The sequence below is a fragment of the Pleurodeles waltl genome, chromosome 7 (genome assembly GCF_031143425.1).
Source record: "Pleurodeles waltl isolate 20211129_DDA chromosome 7, aPleWal1.hap1.20221129, whole genome shotgun sequence".
Taxonomy (NCBI): domain Eukaryota; kingdom Metazoa; phylum Chordata; class Amphibia; order Caudata; family Salamandridae; genus Pleurodeles; species Pleurodeles waltl.
Genome location: NC_090446.1, coordinates 356797878 through 356817053, shown reverse-complemented (window position 1 = coordinate 356817053; position 19176 = coordinate 356797878). Strand labels below are relative to the sequence as shown.

General features: G+C 40.1%; 1 protein-coding gene across 5 annotated transcripts in view; it reads right to left on the bottom strand.

Annotated features, from left to right (window-relative positions):
• Positions 1-19176, bottom strand: part of NCOA6 (nuclear receptor coactivator 6) — a 535183-nt gene that overhangs the window by 504801 nt on the left and 11206 nt on the right. For 4 of the 5 annotated variants that reach the window (XM_069243803.1, XM_069243799.1, XM_069243801.1 and 1 more), the window contains exon 2: positions 755-844. The exons of the other annotated variant lie outside the window; for it this stretch is intronic. The gene's annotated coding sequence lies outside the window, so the exon portion shown is untranslated. The remainder of the gene's footprint in view (positions 1-754; positions 845-19176) is intronic. 5 annotated transcript variants of the gene reach the window in all.

The window sequence follows — 19176 nt, the reverse complement described above, 5'->3', positions numbered from 1 at the left end:
CATGGTAGGCTTTTATGAATGATGCAACTGGTTGAGGGACAAAGTGGCAACATCACCAAAAATGAGTGCTTTGTTTCCAAACTTAGAGTCAGTGTGGAAACCTGAAAGACTATAAACTACTTTAACTGAACTTTCGAGGAAATTTGAAGCAGTTCTGTGCAACTTTCAGGTTTGGCAGTAGGATAACATTCATGTCTACTTAGCAAAAATATAACATACTTCGATTTTTAAATATGTTTCATTATATCCTTAAAGATAACTCACTTGAGGAGCCATAAAAACCACAAGAAAAAATAATTTCTAAAAAAGTATTGTTTTCTCACTATCACCATTTCCTCTGCTCCTCCCCTCGTATCCTAAGTGAGTCCAATTATGGCCCTTACAAACTCCAACCTGGGAAAGCCACAAGATTTGGTCTCAGCAAAGTCTCACTCAAAGTCTAGCATGGTTAATGAACATCTCACATTCACTGGTAGTCTTTTTTTATTGTGGTCAGAAATTCAGAGCCAGCCCCGCTGAGATTTAAACATCTGATCTACTGCTGAAGCAGAAACATTAACCAATTGATCGTACATGTGTCTTTTATGACGCAAAGGATGTATAAATAAGAGCTCTAAAATGCCCGTGTTTTAGCATCCAATGCTCCAACTGTTTCTTTTTTTGGGCGGTCCAGCAGAGCATGCACTATCACATGCACTGTCGCTTGCGAGACTCTTATATTCAATACTGGGCTTGGAAACCGCCCACTGCTTACCAATTGTTGTCATCAGTGTCGCTCTTCCTTGCTAACTTCTCATTGGGCAGCACTTAACATGTGTCACTTCCTTTTCAGTCCACGGTGCACCTGCCAAGTAGAGATTAATCAGCTGTGATTAGTGTCCCTCCACTGGCTATCTGCTGCTCACGCTTTGATTCAAGTAATATTTTCCCTATGACGCAGTCAACTCTGGCCGAGTCATAGTTTTTTTTTTACCTTTATCAGTTCCTGCCCCCCGGTCCAATTTTTCCTTTCCCTTCCAACCCTCTCCCACCGTTTAAACTGTTCACCCACTGGAGGGGTCAGAGGGAGGGGAGCGACATGCTGTTAATGCACAGTACTACTCGTCGGCGGAAGTGTCCTAAGCGACAGCGGTCTTCTATCCACCTCAGATGCTTCACAATGGACAGTGCCACTGACATTACAAGTATTTGATGTGCCTGTTTCTGCAGTGTGTAAGCACTTTACGTATAACTTGCTTGCAATAAATGTTTTTGTGGCGCACAACTTCCACGGTTTGCACCAGCCTGCCTCCACCCTCTGAAGGGCCACAATTCAGCTAGCGAAAATACTTGGCTGGTTTCAGTATAGTGTGCTTGAGACCTGATAGGCTCCATGTCATCTACACTTTTTCCCTCCCCCCCTGAAATGGTGGTGTAGTGTCTGCAGCTTTCTGGAAACGTGTCAAAGCACATACACTTTTGTCAAATACAGATTGTACAGACCCCTCCCCCCATGGTTATTTGTCCTCTGCCATCCACTTTCCCATCCCTGTTTCTTCTCGCCATCTCACTGCCATGTGTCTGTTCCACACCCCCATTAGCCACCCAGAGCCCATTACCAAAGGCAAGAGATCACCACCGGGCAGTGGCCTTTTGGCTTTGACATTGCTTGCTTGAGGCTTTTGTCAAATGGCCTCTTAACTCCTGACTAACATGCAGAGGTTTTGATTTATTTGACTCACTCAAGAAAATGCAAAAAAAAAAAAGATAGTAAAACTCTTAGTTTAAATGCATTTCTAAGCCGTTTTAAAGAGTATTCCACAAAACACATGATTAGATGGCATGCTAAAAAAGTATTTACGCAAGTCCTTTCCTAGTGCAATGTCAGCTATCTGCAAGGCTCTCTTCAGATTTAAAACTGTTACGCGTGGAAGTTAAGGAATTCTTATAAAGTGACATTTCAACAGTCTTTGTTGACAATGAAAATAATACACATTATTGACCTGACAGTGATTTAATAAAACTAGCACATCATGTCAAAAGAGCAGTGGGCCTCAACGTCATTATGTGCTTGTAAAGCCTGAGATTCACAAAATCCCAGGGCTGGTGACTGCACAATACATTTTTACTATTTACAACAGCCCTTTTATGATTTGGAAGAGGCTTTTTGACTCATAAAAAGGGCTTTTCAAACCAGTATGAATCGTAAAGAGGAGTGGTCATGATAGGGTAATCCGCCAAAAAGAGGATCATATCCGATTCCAAATAAGATTATGTTTCTGTGGGAGACCCACTGGCATCACTACACCAGTAGAAAGTGCAGAAGGCATCACAGAAAAACAGACACTGACCCTTGTCATACACATTACTGTGTCCAAATAGCTTTCACTGCAGAGCAGTGTTACTTGAGATAGATATATATTCACTGAAAAAAACAAAGGTTACAGGTACGTTGTAGTTAGGCTCACATTTTAAAGTTTAAAGAAATCATAAAAATTCAGCAGTTAGAGTTATTACAAGTAATTATACCTTGTGCCCTACAGTAAGTTTTTTCATGAATAGTTTTACAAACGTTACAGTGATATTTGCACTGATGTTATAAAATATGTCACGAGAGCTGCAATATCTGAGGAAATTAGCAGTGCATGGCAAGGGTGCGAGTTATAGTTATCTTTGGGCACGAGTTATAGTTACTTGAAGTAACTAACTATAACAGGTGATTTTCTATGGTTTGTATGTTTAAAATGTGAGCCAAACTATAACGTCCCTTTAACCTTTGTTTTTTTTCAGTGAATTTCTGTTTCTTTTAGTGTAAAGTAATTTTAATTATTATTTGGTAATCCAACCACCAAAGCGCCTGCGGCCAACCCCCTATAGCCACCCAACTCCCTGTTGTGTAGGACCTTCATTCATGCGCGGTGGAGGGGTGGTTCTCGGCAGCAGTTGACAAGAAAGAACCCACTTATCACAGTCACTACTTTAGATAACGCATTCGAATGCAGTAAGAATGCAAACACCTCCATCAAGGATTACAGATAACTTTTCAAGGTGGACATGAAGAGAAAAAACACTTGCTTTTCCTTGACTATGCAAAAGAAATTAGGATAATCAGTACATAAAGAAGTGGACCTTGAACTTGGGCACCTGCTTTGTTTATATCTGTGAGTGCTTCCTGTTGAGGTCTGATTTCTGTCAAACGAGCATCATGCCATAATGAATCCTGCCCTGCGTATTTATCCAAGAAGAGGCCACCGTTTTGTTCAGAATATCTACACAACTGGAGTTATTTCTACTGGGTAACTATTAAGTGCTACCTTGTTTGGTGTATGTATAGTGCATCTCCTATGCTACAGCTGCTTAAGAGACACCCTGGTAATGTTGCTGTGTGTTTGCAACTTTGCTAATGTTGTTGTTCCTTGAGCATCTTCATCAGATAACTTTTCAAGGTGAAACTGCAGATCTGCAATTCCACCTTGAAAAGGTTTTTCCCCCAATTCTCAGGGACTGCAGGAGGAGCCTCAAGGCCCCCACACTCCCAGCCGGCTACCTTCTCCCGTGGCAACCAGCCTAGCTCCTGCAAGCAGGGAGCTGCTTTAAATAGCAGCTTCCTGCTTGTGGAAGCAATGTTTTCATCTCGTTCCCTGCATGCATGTTAGCCTGCAGGGAAAGAGATGAAAACTCTGCTTTCAGCAAGCGGGAGCAGTTTGACAGCTCCCACTTCCTGAAAGCGGTATCATGTTTGTTTTTGCTTGGCAGGTGCTGCCAGCTCCAGTCAAGCAAAACAAAACACCTACCTCCCGAGGGTGAGAGGTAGCAGGAGCTGGCCCTGAGTAGTGGCAGTCCCAGGGGCCATAAATGGCTCTAAGAGGGGGGCCGCGCTGCCCCCTCCGTATGTTGCATTTGCCCCAGGGAGGTGGTGATCCCCGGGGGGACAAGCTACGCAGCCTCCAACATACACTTAAAAATGCATTGCCCAAGAGAGGTGCTGGAAAGCCAGAGATTTTCCTTTTCCCTTAGAGATGCTGAACGTGTTCCTTCTGAATCTGATTTAGGATTATGGAGACTTTTTGTTTCCTCACAGGACTCTGTCCATTTACAGAGGGATAATCCCTCATTTGCTAAAGACACTGAGTTTATGACTTTTTTGCTGCTTGTTGGGACTTAGAATAATTGGGACTCCAGACTATGTACTCTGTATCTGAGCCTTTGTGGCTTTGCATTTGTATTTTCTGAATTGTCTATTTGGAGATTTTATAATAAACCCATGAACTTTTCACAGGACTAGAACTCAATTATTGAGTGGACCCAGTTGGGCCTGATGCTAAAAAAGGTGGGGACTCTTACTTCAGGATCAAGGGTGCCGTAGTCAACCCACTGAAAGTAAATTTTGGGGTCATCAAAATATTCGGGTACAAGTAAATACTGGGGTTCAGCTCCCACAAGTTGGCTGCAGAGGATGATTGCGTAGGAACACCTTCTTTTTATGGGGAACCCCTAGACTAATCCCAAATATGTTCTCATGATTTTTGAGTCCTTAATGCAGTCCAAGGGAGAAAAGAGTGTTTGTAACTTGCCTAAAGTCCAGTACCAGAGACTACAGAGAAGCGACTAGCTGAGTATTCCTGAACGATCTGGAGTGTATGTATGAACAGGGTGTTTGAGTGATGGATTTCTGTTTCTGCTAGGGGTTGTTTGGCTATGTAATGATGATTTTGTGTTCAGGTGGTGGGCTGATTACTGTTGTATTGATGTATTATTCATATTTTTAAACACATTTGAAAATAATTTGAAGAGCTATTGGTTTTATTAGTTGGTTTGGTTATCAGAATCGTCAATTTCCAAGATATCAAGATATATTGTTTTTTGTTTGTCTGTAACTGTGGTGTGTAGAGTGAGGCGCCCCTTACACATTGATAGGGATTCTGAATTTATGAGTTTTCCTTTTCTAGGTCGTGTGTTTAATTTGAGGTGGTTGCTTGAGTGCACAGGAGTATGCACACTGACTAGGGAGGACTTCCGCTGGACAAGAGTTTGCCTTGTTGTGAATCGAAATTCTTTGGTTTTTGTTTTTTGATTTTGTTCTTGATCTTAAAGTTTCATGTTTTGTGACTGAGTTCTCTTAATTATTTTCCTGATTTTTCTTTCCTTTTTATGGTAAACAGACAAAGGTTTATTTCGTTTTTGAGTTAAAAAGAGGTTTTGCAACAGTTTGTTCACATATAAGTCGTGCGGTAATTGGTTAGCTAGGGAGCCGCGCTGGCATTGGTGATAAGTCCATCAATAAACAGTGTTCTCATTAGTTACTGACAAAGCCAAGCTGTGATAGGTGGACCTTTGACAGAGCTGAGCTGTTATTGATTATTATTCTCTAGGTTGTTTGTTGTGATTTTGAGTTGATTATTTGAGTTTGTTTTAGGCACACATAATGGGAAGCTTGTTAATAAAGCATTAGGTTACTGTTGTACCTAAGGAGCATCCAAAATTACCAGCAGAGGGAACACAAGCCTATGAGATGATAAAAGACATTGGGTACTATATGTGTACATGGATTTCAGATTGGAATAAACATACTGCACATGTTGATTTTTTACAATTGCCATTAGAGGGTACCTTTAACGTCAGAAGGCTAGATTTTTTCAAGACAAACTATGTATGACATGAAGCTTAGACCTACAGAGTTTGAGGCTCCTAATAAATAGGATCATCTGGTGACTAGGAGATAAAGAAAACAGCAAAGCAGGTGAAAAGTTCATTAAAGCATTGGCTTGAAAGTAAAATGGATAGGCAGGAAAAGAGTTAGAGGGGGAACATGATCGAATGCGTAAAAACATTCCCTGTTACAGTTACTGAGAGTGATGACCAAGTGAAGGTAAATGAAAAGGAGAAGGATTCTGATGAAGAGGGTTCTTTTTATGAGCTTTTGAATTCTAGACCTCATCCATACACCGCAAGATCAGAGAACATAGGTTGTGGTGGCTGAGGAATGGGATAGGGGTGCTGGGAAAGACGGTGGCACAGTGGTACAGAGATCTACTACTACTGTTGTAGTAACACATGCACTAACAGAGATAGTGATGGCTTCTTTGCCTAGCACAAGTGGAAATAAACAGCTGCAAGAGCAGATTCAGGCTGCAGCACTTGTAAGAAGGGTGGTAGATGAAGAGGATCCTAAGCAAATTCATACTGGCATTTTAAAAATTGGATTGGGCGAAATAGATTGATGACTTCCAATGCTAATAAAATGAAATATTTGATTAAAGAAGCAGCCAGATGAGCAAATGAGGCACACAACAAATCAGAATAGTTAGCTGATGAATTAGAGATTGGCACCAGCAAGATGAAGAATGTGAAATGAAAATACAAAATGGATTTGACACATGATGAAATTAAAGAGATGGGTTTAATTACATTGAGAGCTTATATAAAGGATTAGATTGAGAAAACAAGGGATTGGAGTGATTTGAAGATATAACAAGAAAGATGAAAGAAAGGGACAGCTAATAAAAGGGGAAGGAAAGGGACTGAAGCTAAAGCAAGAGGTATCACAAGAGATTCAGAAGTTGGGACATAAGCAGTTTTGGAGTTTCCTTTGAGAGAGGTTCATGAGGGAAATGTTGTGCATGTGTTATAGACACAAGCATATTTGTATGTGTTTACTAAAACAAAAAAATAATACAAACTTGTGAGAGGATCCAGAAAAAGGGTTGAAGAGATGCATAAATTGACACACATTTCTCAGATTGTTGTGGGTGCTTTCAATATATTATTTGAGATTGTGGTTCTTACTGATTTGTGGACAGAGTGTGAGACTATTGTTGTATGGCCTAGAGAAGAACAAGGAAGGAGTATTTCCAGTAGTCCTCCCTCTGAAGAGGTAGCTACTAAATACAAAACAATGTAACCACATATTAGATAAAGCGATTGCCTGAGGAGGATATAAATTAGAATACATTTTGTAGAACTTTAGAAGAATCAATATATGCCATTTATGAGAGGCTTATGCAGATTTCAAGAGACACAGTAGAGTTGTAGACCCAGAACAAGATGGGGCTAGTGGATTTGTGTCTGCTTTCATAAATGGTTTGAGCCAGAGATTTGTAACCTCATTCAGCACCTGAATCATGTTGGCAAATTAACACGATTGATAACATTTTGAAATTGGTGAAACACAGTAGTGACTATGTTGAACTGAACCAGAAAAAGATTTAAGAAAAGGTGATGATTGTAAGGATCTCTGAAACCAAAGAGTTAAAATGCTAATATGAATTTTACTCAGACTGGAGTCAATGGAATGAAGCAGATGCAAGGTGAAGGTAGAGGTGATGGCATTAATGTGAGAGTTGAAAAGATGAAGAAGACTACAGTTTGTCACTTTTGGAAGTGTAACAGGCACTGGAAGTTGGAATGTTGTTTAGAATCCTGACAGAACTCAAGGGAATATAGAATAAGTTGCACAGATGGAAAGAAATAACGCAGTGGTTCAGAATATGCAAAATTCTGAGCAAAGTGTGCAGAGTCAGAAATAATTTTGAATGTCAATGCCTACAGCCTCTGTGATGCAGCAAAACAAGAGAAACAAGATGACTTATAGTGATGGATACCAGCAGAATCCATTGATTATAAGCGATGTTAGCAGGAACTAGTTCACAATGATGGTGTGGGTGGGGGGGTTGAGGAGGATTGCATACTTGGAACAATCATAGCGGCAGACCAACGTGGCCCATATTTCGACAGAGAAGTCACTGACCAACCAGTTTCAATTTTGATTGATAGGGAGGATACTCATTCTACAGGTCATTCTGTTCAAGTCCCAAATCTACCCCTCTTGAGAAGTTCAAGTTGTAGGAATCAGTTATTTAGAAAAACAAGATTCAGGTTACAGCTGATGTCCCAGTTAAAATTGGTCGTATGGAGAATAAGCACCAATATATTGTGTATGATTCAAGTCCTGTGAACTTGTTGGGAAGGAACTTGTTTTGCAATATGTATTACTTAATGTATTGCACATTCAATTGTGCTGCAATTGAAGCACAGATTGAGGGTTCTATGTTCAAAATCAATTTATTAGATTCCAAAGTTGAGTTATTCCCAGTTTTAACTTGAGAATGCCTCTGGCATTAGGATCATAGATGAGAAATTGGATTTTTCTGAAAGAGAGACTGGAATGATTAAAAGAGAAGAGCCAGTTAAAATACTGATTAAACTAATGCAATATTTCCTAGAACGAGACACTACCGACTTACAAAAGAGGTAGAAGCAGAAAAAAAGGTAGTGATTGGAAAATAATGTTTGAGCAAGGAATTCTCCAGGAGGTACTAGGTAATACGTGTAACTCGCCTGTGATGGTAATTTAAAAAACGAACAGCAAGTGGAGAGTCATGCAGGTTCCCTACAAAATAATATTGTTGTTCCATTGGTACCGAGTACAGCAGTGATTTTGTTTCAGATTCCACCAGGAGCAAAAAAGTATACAGTCTCCGACTTATGCCAGGTGCTCTTCCCTATGCCTTTCCACATAGAATTGCAAATATTTTTTGTGTTTCAATTTGTGAAAAAAGTTCTTGTCCAGATGAAAAGACTGTTTCCAAAACTAAAATACAGTACTGTAAAAGGTAGTCATCTATTTTTGATAGTATATTGAAAAATGTGTAAAGAAAGTCTCAAATTAATGTTGTTTCTGCAATTCTGAAATTGAGTCAGTCTCTACTCAGAGGAAGGATCAGATGTGTCTTGGAATTGTTGGAAACTGTTGTCAGTGGATTTCAAACGTCTCTTGATTACAATAACTTTAGTAAATTTGAAATGCAGCAATATCTAAGATAACGTACCATGTGATATTCAATGCATTGACATTTTTAAAAAATTGAAAGAGTTTATGTAATGCGTCTGTATTTGGGATGCCTGATTACAGTTTGACGTGTTTCTGTTCTTTCACGAGCTAAATGGATGTGCACTTTTGATTCTAACACAGAAGCATGGAGGTTTAATACTCCCAGTGGCATATCTTTTTGCTGTGTTGGACCTGGTAGCTGTAAGTCTTCCAGGTTGTTTGAAATTGGTTGCAGCTGCTACCATTGCCACTGAATAAAGTGAAGGGATTGCCAAAGGCTATACTTTGAATGTATACGTTCCACATTCAGTTGCAATCCTTTTGACAAGAACAAGGACTGAGCAAATGATGAACAGTAAACTGAATTGTTATTAGCAGATCATATTTGCAGCAGAAAATCTCTCTATTAGGAGATGAAATGTTTTTAATCCATTAACACTGCTTTCAGACATGAGTTCTGAAGACAAGGAAAATGATGATGAGATTGATAACGAATCAGACCACACTTGTGTTGAGGTGACTGTAGTGAAATAAGTGTTTTGACCACTGACTTCGTGTTGCACACTTTGCACCTGGATTAGCTGCCTAGTGTTCACCAGTTGCAGACTACATTTTGTATTCAGTTTAGCTGCCTTTTGACTTTATCGTAGCATTAGACACTGCCATGTTAAAGCTGTTCGTACTTTTCCACATTGTAAACTGTGCTTTCATTCTGTCTTGTTTTCGTGCTGTTTCTACCGAAGAAATAGTACATGATATGGAGGAGTTAGCCAGTCAGCATGATAAGGATGTACCAGACTGATGTTTATGGTACAGCAGGGAACAGTTCGGCTTTGGGAGGGACGCCTTGGGATTTTGGTCAATTCCCAATGTGTTTCTTTCAAAGCTTACCTAAACTAGCTAGCATTTTTTAACATTTCTTCTTGATGGGAGGGTTTTTCCAGAAAGCCCCTTCTCTGGTTCTTTAAGATATAAAAAGACCCAGTGCGACAGTGAGAGTGAGTGACCTCAGTCAGGATTTTGGACATCGAATGCCTGATATCTGTCCCATGAGGGTGGAGATATCTTTCTCGCAGTCGCTGGCATGAGAAAGATGGAGAGCTTGGTAGGCCCTATGGTGATGCATTTTTACTTCATCATTTGCTTTGCAGTATAATATAAATACATATATTTGCTGTGTACATTGCAGCGGAGAATCATTTTGGTATATTTTCCTTTCATTACTGTGACTATTTTTAAACATGCACTTTCAACATGCTGATCTCCTTTTAGGAACCTCGTGGTGAAATAATAAATGTCTTCTTTGAACTCAGAGGTGCATTCTAGAGATTTTTTGGCAGCTCGGTCATTAGAGAAAGCAAAACAGTGACTGAGTGATGTCCAAAATCAAGAACAGACATTAAAGAAACAATTTTAGGAATAGCTGATATGGCATTCTTTGTTATTCACTCTTGATTAGGAGACCAATATGGAGCACTGAGAACTGCCCATGCCATTGGCAAATGAGAAGGTCCATATACAAGACTTCAGGCAGATTTTACTGAGGTGCCAAACTGTAATGGTTTGAAGTGTGTCTTAGTAATTATCTGTGTATATTGGAGTTGATAGCACAATTTGGCCTTCCAACTTCTATTCAGGCTTTGAAAAATCATAAAAATGTTACTACACCTGCATGTTGAGTATCTTGAATAATCTACTCGACTTAACTGTAATGTACTTGACCTGTAAACGAGTCTCAAATAATGGGATGCTAGGCAAACATTTCAGTTGAAAGGGTCACCTTTTTCTTCATTCTCATTTATAAGTGCACCTTCAAATATGTGAGCTCAGCATTTCTGATGTATAAAAAGTCCTCTTTTGTTTGTTTAGATTGTCTACATGTTTGCTCCATGAATAAAAAGAAACTAGCCCACATATAGGGGACACATGATCCATGACTTGCCTTTTAGTTTACTAATAGCATTATCATCAGGGCAGGAGTGTTTTTCAGTTTATGTTCTCACACTCATTTTTAATAAATATATTACTTAAGCTTGACGTGATAGCTAGCACACTGTCATTTATAGACACAAATTTCCAAGAAATGCCCAAAAACCTTACCACTAACTTGCACCTTTACTGATAAAACTATATCGTATATTAACAATAATGTGTGAAAACTGGGTTTCAGAAAAAAATATTTATCCTTTGAACATCACCAGGTAAACTAATCTGATTTGTTTTCATCCTATTAAAATATTTATTTCATCACATATATTTTGAAACGTTTGTTCAGTTGACTTAGTTATTTAAATGTTGTGTGTCTTGGTACAGCAGGTCAGACATTTCACTTTACTAAATCCTGGAACTCTACAGTCAGAAGAAAAATGAACTGTAAGAAGACAAACTGACTTTTGACTATCTCTGAGCAAAGAGCAAATGTCACAAGATAAGAACAAGATTAAAAGGCCTCTTTATTGCTCCTTCACTTTGACTGAACAGAACAATTGTTATTTGTCAAATCGCCAGAAGGGGCGAGTAGTTCCTAAAAATAGCTCAACCTGATCAAATATGACTCGCCATAACCAGTGGGCGGGTAGAGTTTTAGAGGCCTGCTACTGACACAGACCATCCGACCCATCCTGAAAATAAGCTCTTGCAAATAATTTGTACAGCATTTGAAATCAACCAGAGGTTTCATTGTAGTTACTGACCTAAATCTTCTGGTGCTGTGACAACAGTGACTGGAACTCAAAGATCTGTGCTTGAACTGATTTAAAGTGGCCTGATGCCTTTCCTCTACTTTTGATGAGCATAAGAAGTACTCCTGACAAAAAGACTGGTTTATCACCCCATGATCGATGAGACTTGCATATGTACGTTCCGCTGCATTCGTTTCAATCACTGATGACATTGCACTAGATTATTGAAGGAGTCTGGCTGATATGGTGAAATCTGCTTCTCATCAGGTGGAAGTGGCAACAAAGGAATCCAGAAATGTTGTGTGCCATGGATTAAGTCCTGGAAACTGGATTGTAGTTCAAAAACACAGCCGAAAAAAGCTGCCATTACGAGCCTCAGACGTGGCCATTTTAAGTAATCCTGACAACGATGTACAAGTGTGCCTCAGTTGATCCATGCTGCTCACATGATGAATGAGGGTAGATGAAGCACTGGATGAATCAGCTGGTCGAGAGACAAGGACACAGTCTTGAGAACAAGGTCAAGCTCAGAACTGCAGCACGAATCCAGAGCGGAGTGAAGACATTAAAAATTTAATGAATTTAGAAACTGGTTAAGACAATGAGCAAAAGCAAACTGCATGGCTAAAGTTTTGGGTGAGTGAGAGCTGTGATGAAGAAAAAATTCCTGCAGCCCAGTTTCAAAACGACTATCAGAGTGAAGAGCTGTTACAACGGAAATGCCAAAGCCACTAATAAATAGTAGTCTATGATCCGAGCAGTGAAAGACTGCAGTTGAAGATAAAAGTTTCAAAGGCCCACAAAGGAAAGAAGTTTAGAATACAACAGACAAACACAAAACTGATAAGATTTTAAGCTTAAGTTCGAGTCGATCTCAAGTCGAAATTTCTGGGAGAGTAAAGAAACTCTGATAGAGACTGCTGCTAAGAGAGAGAAAAACTGAGGAATATATTCCAAGGAATACATCACAAAAGAAAACATTGTAAGCCAGAAAACAAATCTGGGACACAGATACATTTTGAAACCAGTGGAAGTGTATCACTAGTTGTTAAAAGTTCCAAATCAAAAATATGCCATCTGTATTTTAGCGAGGAGGATATGTGGAGAGAAGAAAGAATAAGAAAGCGGAGGAGTTGGATGAATATACTTTTGTGAATCAGTATTAGCACAAGTTTGAAAGTGAATTAGAGACCGAGTCTGAAACAGAAGACTAACCCTGAACTGAATGAAGAGCCTTTGATAATTTTGTATACTGTTGTTCAACAAAGAACTGAAACAAATGTAAAAGTGAACTTTTAAAATGAATTGTTAAGAAGGAGGATTGAGAACAAAATTTCAAATTTTTGTTTTGATTTTTTTTTTTAAATGAAAAAAAGCAAAATGTTATTGTTGATTTTGTACCACAATAAGAATTTTGGATGTGGTATAAGGTCAGAGCTGTTGACTTTGGAACGGCTCAGCATCCTGTGATTCTCAGCAAATCACTGTATCTCCCGGTGCCTAAAAAAGAAAAACAAAAATTAATGTGTCCTTGTGTAATGTAACTGGTGCTCGTGTAAAGTAGCCCAATACTTTCTGGTCCAGTTTGAGTTACATAAAACTGCAACAAAAAAAATACACAGCAAATGATGTAAAACGGTAAGGTTAATAACACAAATTATAGTAGTCGTTTTAGTGGAACTATGATAGTGCTTACTGACTCCTGTGGGATATGTTTCAGATCATATTAATAATGCTAATGTTGAAATTACTTTAGAAATGATGTACCTATGAATATAGAATATTTAGTTAGTGGATTTAAGGATAATGTGTATACTGAAATGATTAGGTACTACGTAGATATAATAAAGATTAGTGAGTACTACGTTTGCGCTAACCTTCCTATGTCTGCTGGAGAGGGCTCTACTTCAGCACATTGAGTTATTTTCTAATCCATTTCTTGGAATATGTATGATGCAATTTTAAATCAAGATGATTTTCTTTCTCCCCATTTGCCCGATTTTCATGCGTCTTTAGAAGATTTGCATATTTGAGAAGGTAATAAAAGAAATTAATAAGGTAAACTTCTGAGAGTGATTGCACGTAGTGAAAAGCGCAATTTTATTGGAGATACAATGAGAGAGGAGTAAAGCGTGTGAGAAACTGGGAAGAACAGAAAATTGCATTGGAACAGATGAAGGAAGAGAGGTATTAGATTGTTAGGTTTTCATCCTAGATCGAGAATGGGGCACAAAGTGAGAGACCATTTGTGTATGGTAAGGCATAGTTCTTCAAAGGAAGGTGAGGTAGAATTAGTAGGAGAGTGTGTGATCGAACACATGACATTGGTGAAGATTATTTGATTGAAGGAGAAACCATTGAGAAGAATTTATTATGTTTGGGGGGGTGGGGAGGAATTGCTTATTGCAGTTTGCTGAGAATTTGGGTAGTTTTGCCTTGGTGTTTCAGAGTTCATCATATCGATGAATTAAATTAAGAACAAGGTTTGAGATGAGAGAGACAGTTTTTTGGACAGGTAGTTTTAGATATATTAAGAGCTATTATTCCATCCACATTATGTGAAAATTAGATGTTTGTCTACAGTCGTAGATGTAATTGTAGTAGATATAGCAGGGTCTTTTAAGCTAGTAAAAATAGAAATGGTCACTATTAGAGCTATGGTGATGCAAAATTGTCTCACTTTACATATTCTCTTAGCAAAGATCAGTGCAGTCGGTGGAGTCTGTAAGATGATAAAGGCTAAGAGGTGTTGTACATATATATCAAATAATAAAAGAGTTGTTAATTCCTTTATTACTAATGTTACCAATTTGTGCTAATTTAACTAATCTGTCACAAGTTTAAGGGCCTCATTAGGAGTATTGTGGTACCACCACAGGCTGACCAGTGCAAACATTGCAATATGCGTTCCAGCCGGGCCAGTGTTAGGATACTGGCCTCGGCTCCCTTAAGGAAAGTAGACGGTGAGCATTTGAACGGTTCTAGGCAGTGGGGCCCGTGCACTGCCCATGCAGTGGGCATGGGCAGTGCAAGGGCCTCCCTGTTGCCCCTGGCACTGGCTTTCCGCCAGCCTTTTCATAGCAGGCTCCCCGCCATGAAAAGGATGGCAGAAAGAGAGGTTCAGGGCTGCCATGGGTGGTTACAAGCCCGACCACTGTCACCCCATCAGGATCTTTGATCCTGCAGGGACGGAAGTCTTTAGGCGGGTCCGCCCGCCAATCTAATTATGTGGCAGTCGGACCACCACAGCCGCAGCGGTCCAACAGCCACCACGGGGCTGGCAGTCCTAGGACCGCCAGCCTCATAAAGAGGCCATAAGTCTTTTGAGGAACCTGGGTTATTGGCATGTGTAGATTCTTGGTTTAGTGTGTTAGAAAAGAGACTGGGAAACCTTTGTGAGCGACTAGGTAATGTAGATTGGTAACGATTTACAGGCTAAACTGAGTACTATAACAATCCTAATGATTTGTACAATTGTTCTATTTCTTTTGCTAAAATGTTCTGAATATATTTTTAATAGATCCAGAAATAAAGGTAAAGGTGAATAGAGGTTGAAGTTTCAAGGATCATGCTTACAACCAGTTAAAGATTGTGGAGAAAACTTTGTGGAAAAAAAACAACGATGATGAAGTCCACTAAATGATGACTGATTAATAAAGTTTATTAATTAGTTATAAGTGAATTTTTTTTTAAAAGTATCTTAGGTGGGAGGTTGTGGAACTTTTTACAAATGTGTAATTTGGGGTGACAATTTTTTAAACTAATAATTTTATAGTGAATATAGTAAAAATTGATGAATTGATAATGTTACACTTGAAACAATTCTATTTATAGGCTTAGAAGGGTGTTTATTAATGGAGTTTAGTAGTGCCACATTTCTGAAGTGGCATCATTTTATTAAACTCGATGCTGCTTTTGGTGCTCTGTACATCTAGCTCCTGCTAATTACCCCTCCCAAACAATGGCCTACTGCATGTCTTCTCTCCTCGCATTCTTTGCATAGCACAGTACACTTGTAATGTTATTGGTTATTTTCCTTAGAGTGTGTGCTTTGTGAATGAAATCTTCGTGTTCAGTATTATTCTGAAGGACACACCCACTGGAAGTTCCGACGTAGGCTTGTTAGAACACTAGTGTATGGTCTTTGCTTGAAAATGTTTCATATTGTGTTTTGCTGTGGAAGCTAATGCATGATTTAATCTGCCTTAGGAATGGGTTAGTTTTAAAGACAGTCTGATTAGGAAATGAGCCTAATAAATGAAACATAAAGAGCGGGGCTGGGGCCCTTTGGTAATCTTTTGAAGCACATATCACTGACTGAGATCCAGGTGTGAACCTCTAGTCCTGTGTTTGGGGCGATCAACACTGGAGACTGTCCTGCTGTGATAGATTGCTCTAGGTGGGAAGAACACCACAAAGGAGTGATCACATCAAAGTGAGCAACCCCCACAACATAAACTTCAAATACAGAGATTCTAAATTATACGTGTGCCTGGAAATGGATTAGAAAAAGGAGTGCTTCAGACTCAAGTTGTCAAACTCCTTCTCCTACAGCTAGAAAAACTGTAGCCTGCATGCTGAAAACATGCGGGCAGGATTATTGTAACCGTCTGTATGCTGTATGTATGGAATCAAAACTGTCCAAACATTTCAAGGGATCCAGCATGAAGCTGCTATATTAGTCCTTAAATTGTCAAGAAGAGCATCTACAGCCCTAAAAGCCCTCCAAAGGCTGCCTGTACTTTTTAAAAATCTCCTGATGACCTTCAGAGCTTATAAGGCAAGTGGGCTGAAATTTTTAACACCAAGGTTCACTCATTGTGTTACAAGAAGAACCATGAGGTACTCTCAAGCTAATCTGCTCAAACCTGTCTTGCTTAGGTTCTGAACAAGAGGGGGCAAATCATTCACTGTCTTGGGTACCAAGGCCTGGAAGGCTCTTCCCAGCCACCTAAGGTTTATTGACCCCAAAACACTTTTCAGAAAGCAGCTAAAGAAATGGATCTTTGGAATTCTCGATTCTCTTTGCTACCCCCTCATCACCTAAGCAAATGGCTCTTGTTCTGGTCAGATTTTCACACACCTAGCAGTTTGTGTTTTACTCTTCACCCGCTGTAGTGCAAGGTTGCTCCCATGGGAGTGACAGTGGCGCTCTACAAATGTTCAATTGAATTTAAAGTAAAGTTGCAGCGTGGAGAAGCTTAGCTTGAGTTCTGCCAACTGTCTGCCAGTCAGCCATGCTGGGCAGGGGGACATCACTCAGGAGGACCTAGAAGACCCACCTGTAGCATCAGCTGCTGCCAGAAGCAAGACCAGTGGCCACTGTGAGGTTAAGGAAATCACTTGGAGGGAGCGAGGTCTAGGTGGAGATCCTGTTGTGCGGATTCCAGGAGCGGAGTGTGAGATTCTGGTCCAGTTGTCCCGCATACCTATCAGGGTGCTGCCTGCATTCTAAAAATCCATTTGCAGCCTCCTTGCCAAGTCAGGACTTTGGTGAAGAATAAGGGTAACCACTCTTGGCGCTGTGCTGTGAGAAACTGAGGGGTATTGCCCGATACAGCACTGCGACCTTCTTTGTGCTGCTCTCGAACCCAGTATGCCAGGTGGGGGTACAGAGAAGACAGCACTGGCTGTAACCCAAGGAGACTGAGAATAACGACCTCAACTCCCCAGTTTGGGAGTATAGGAGGCCTCCCCTGGATCCCAGGAGAGACCTCTTACATTGGGGGGCAAAGTCATAGACAGCATCTGACGTGATCACAACTTCCCGTCTGGGAACAGCCTGGCGCCCGAGGGGTGCCGGGGTCTCTGAACCCCCACAACGCAAGAGTGGGTTTGACTGACAAACAGGCCACTGGACCCTGGAAAGCTTGCTCTGAATTAAAACGCTCCAGCGCAGGACTCTAGGATTTTGATACACAGCCACGTTGGAACTTCTGACACCATTAGCAAGGCCTAGCTTGGATGTTGCCACACGTGCATGTGGAATAAACATCAGCTACAAACGAGGAAGCTGGACTAGGAAGCTGGACTGGAAAGCCGACCTGGGTAACTCTATTAGGCTTCCTCAAGAAGGCGGTGTACATTTTTTGCAGAGTACTGCACTGTACTTTGTGTCAGCAGATAAATACTCCTTTTTACATAAATGCACATATTTGACTGGAGAATCAATTATTGGGGTTGCTGGGTGTATGTTAAGTTGTGATTCTGTCTCGCCTTACAGCTACCTTTTCCCCGAGCAGCCTCGGGTTGCTCTATCCGCGCTAGCAATGACAGTCAAATGCTGAAGGGGTATTTGGCCCACCTGCTCAGAGCCCATAGTAGGCTGGGCCTTCTGACATTAGGCACAAAAGCTCTCAACCACCACAGTTAGGCCCAGTAATACCTGTTTGCCCCATTGGCCTCTGAAAGGGGTTTTGAAAGGTATTCACAACCCTTCTTCCTAACCTTATTCAACCTATAAACCTCTTTTCACCCATCCTCTATCTTTACATTTAGACCCCCTCCCACGACATCATCTCGCCTGCGCTCCTTTCACAATGACCAAAGTTGCCATTCTCCTTCGCAGACCCTCTTCAATACTGACGTCTATCCATATTCTGTACTGCTTTAAAATCCCTACCCCTACTGGGTATGCAACCACACATTCTCACTGTTTTTTTTTTAGTATATCCCTCCTTGAAGTCTCAGTTACAAATCCTACACATGGTGGCACACACAATTTCTTGTGCCTTGTGAGTGGAGGAATCCCACCACTGCCCACCACACAGGCAACTAGTTAGCGTCTCCTTAAGTCAAGGGAAGTCCCACCAGGCAGTCATATAAGGATGTGTCAAGTCTTTATCACAATTTAACATAATTCAAAACAACCAATTTGAAATAGGCTTCATGATGTTTATTTATTCATTGCTCTGCTTATTTGTTTTTCAAAAAAATACCTCCCGTCCAAACAACCTTAAAGGAATTCATTTTTTTTTTTTTTTTTTAACTAATTGTCTTCCTATATCCGTGTAAAAGATGTGAAAAGCATCCTTCTTTTATACTATATTCACATTCTGGGCACATTTTCCCTTCATCAGGGAGATTAACTATAAACCAGAAAAACAGAGGAACACACAAATATCCAAATTTTCAGCAAAGAGTTCTGCAGAACCATATACACCTTGTAGCAAAGTGCTAGTACACTCATAGTATATCCACCGCATGAAAACGCCATATAGGTTGTTTAAGAGTGAAACCTCCAAAACATAAAAACAATAAAGTCTCCATGTGTGAACCACTGTATAAAACAATTCCAGTGAGCCATGACACAACCAAGCCAGTATGCTGCTGTGTCTAACATATGCTAAAAAATCTAAACATGTAATGCTATGTCAACAACTTCCGTGAAGAGTGGCTAACCAAAATGCCAGGTGACTGTGTTGAAAACAATATGGAACTATCATCAAAACTCGTCTCTGTGTACACCTATAAAACACAATTGCTAGAAATGAAAAAACTCTGTTCCTAAACAACCACAATGACAAGCAAAATGACATGTTTCACATTACTAAAGTGTTATAAATACAAAAATACAAAGTGAAAACTCTACCTACTTACTGAATCGTGTCCACCGAAAAAAGGTACAAGTGCTGAAACAAACCCATACAGTGAAAAGAGAAGTCTCAACCAGAATTTAACCAGTGC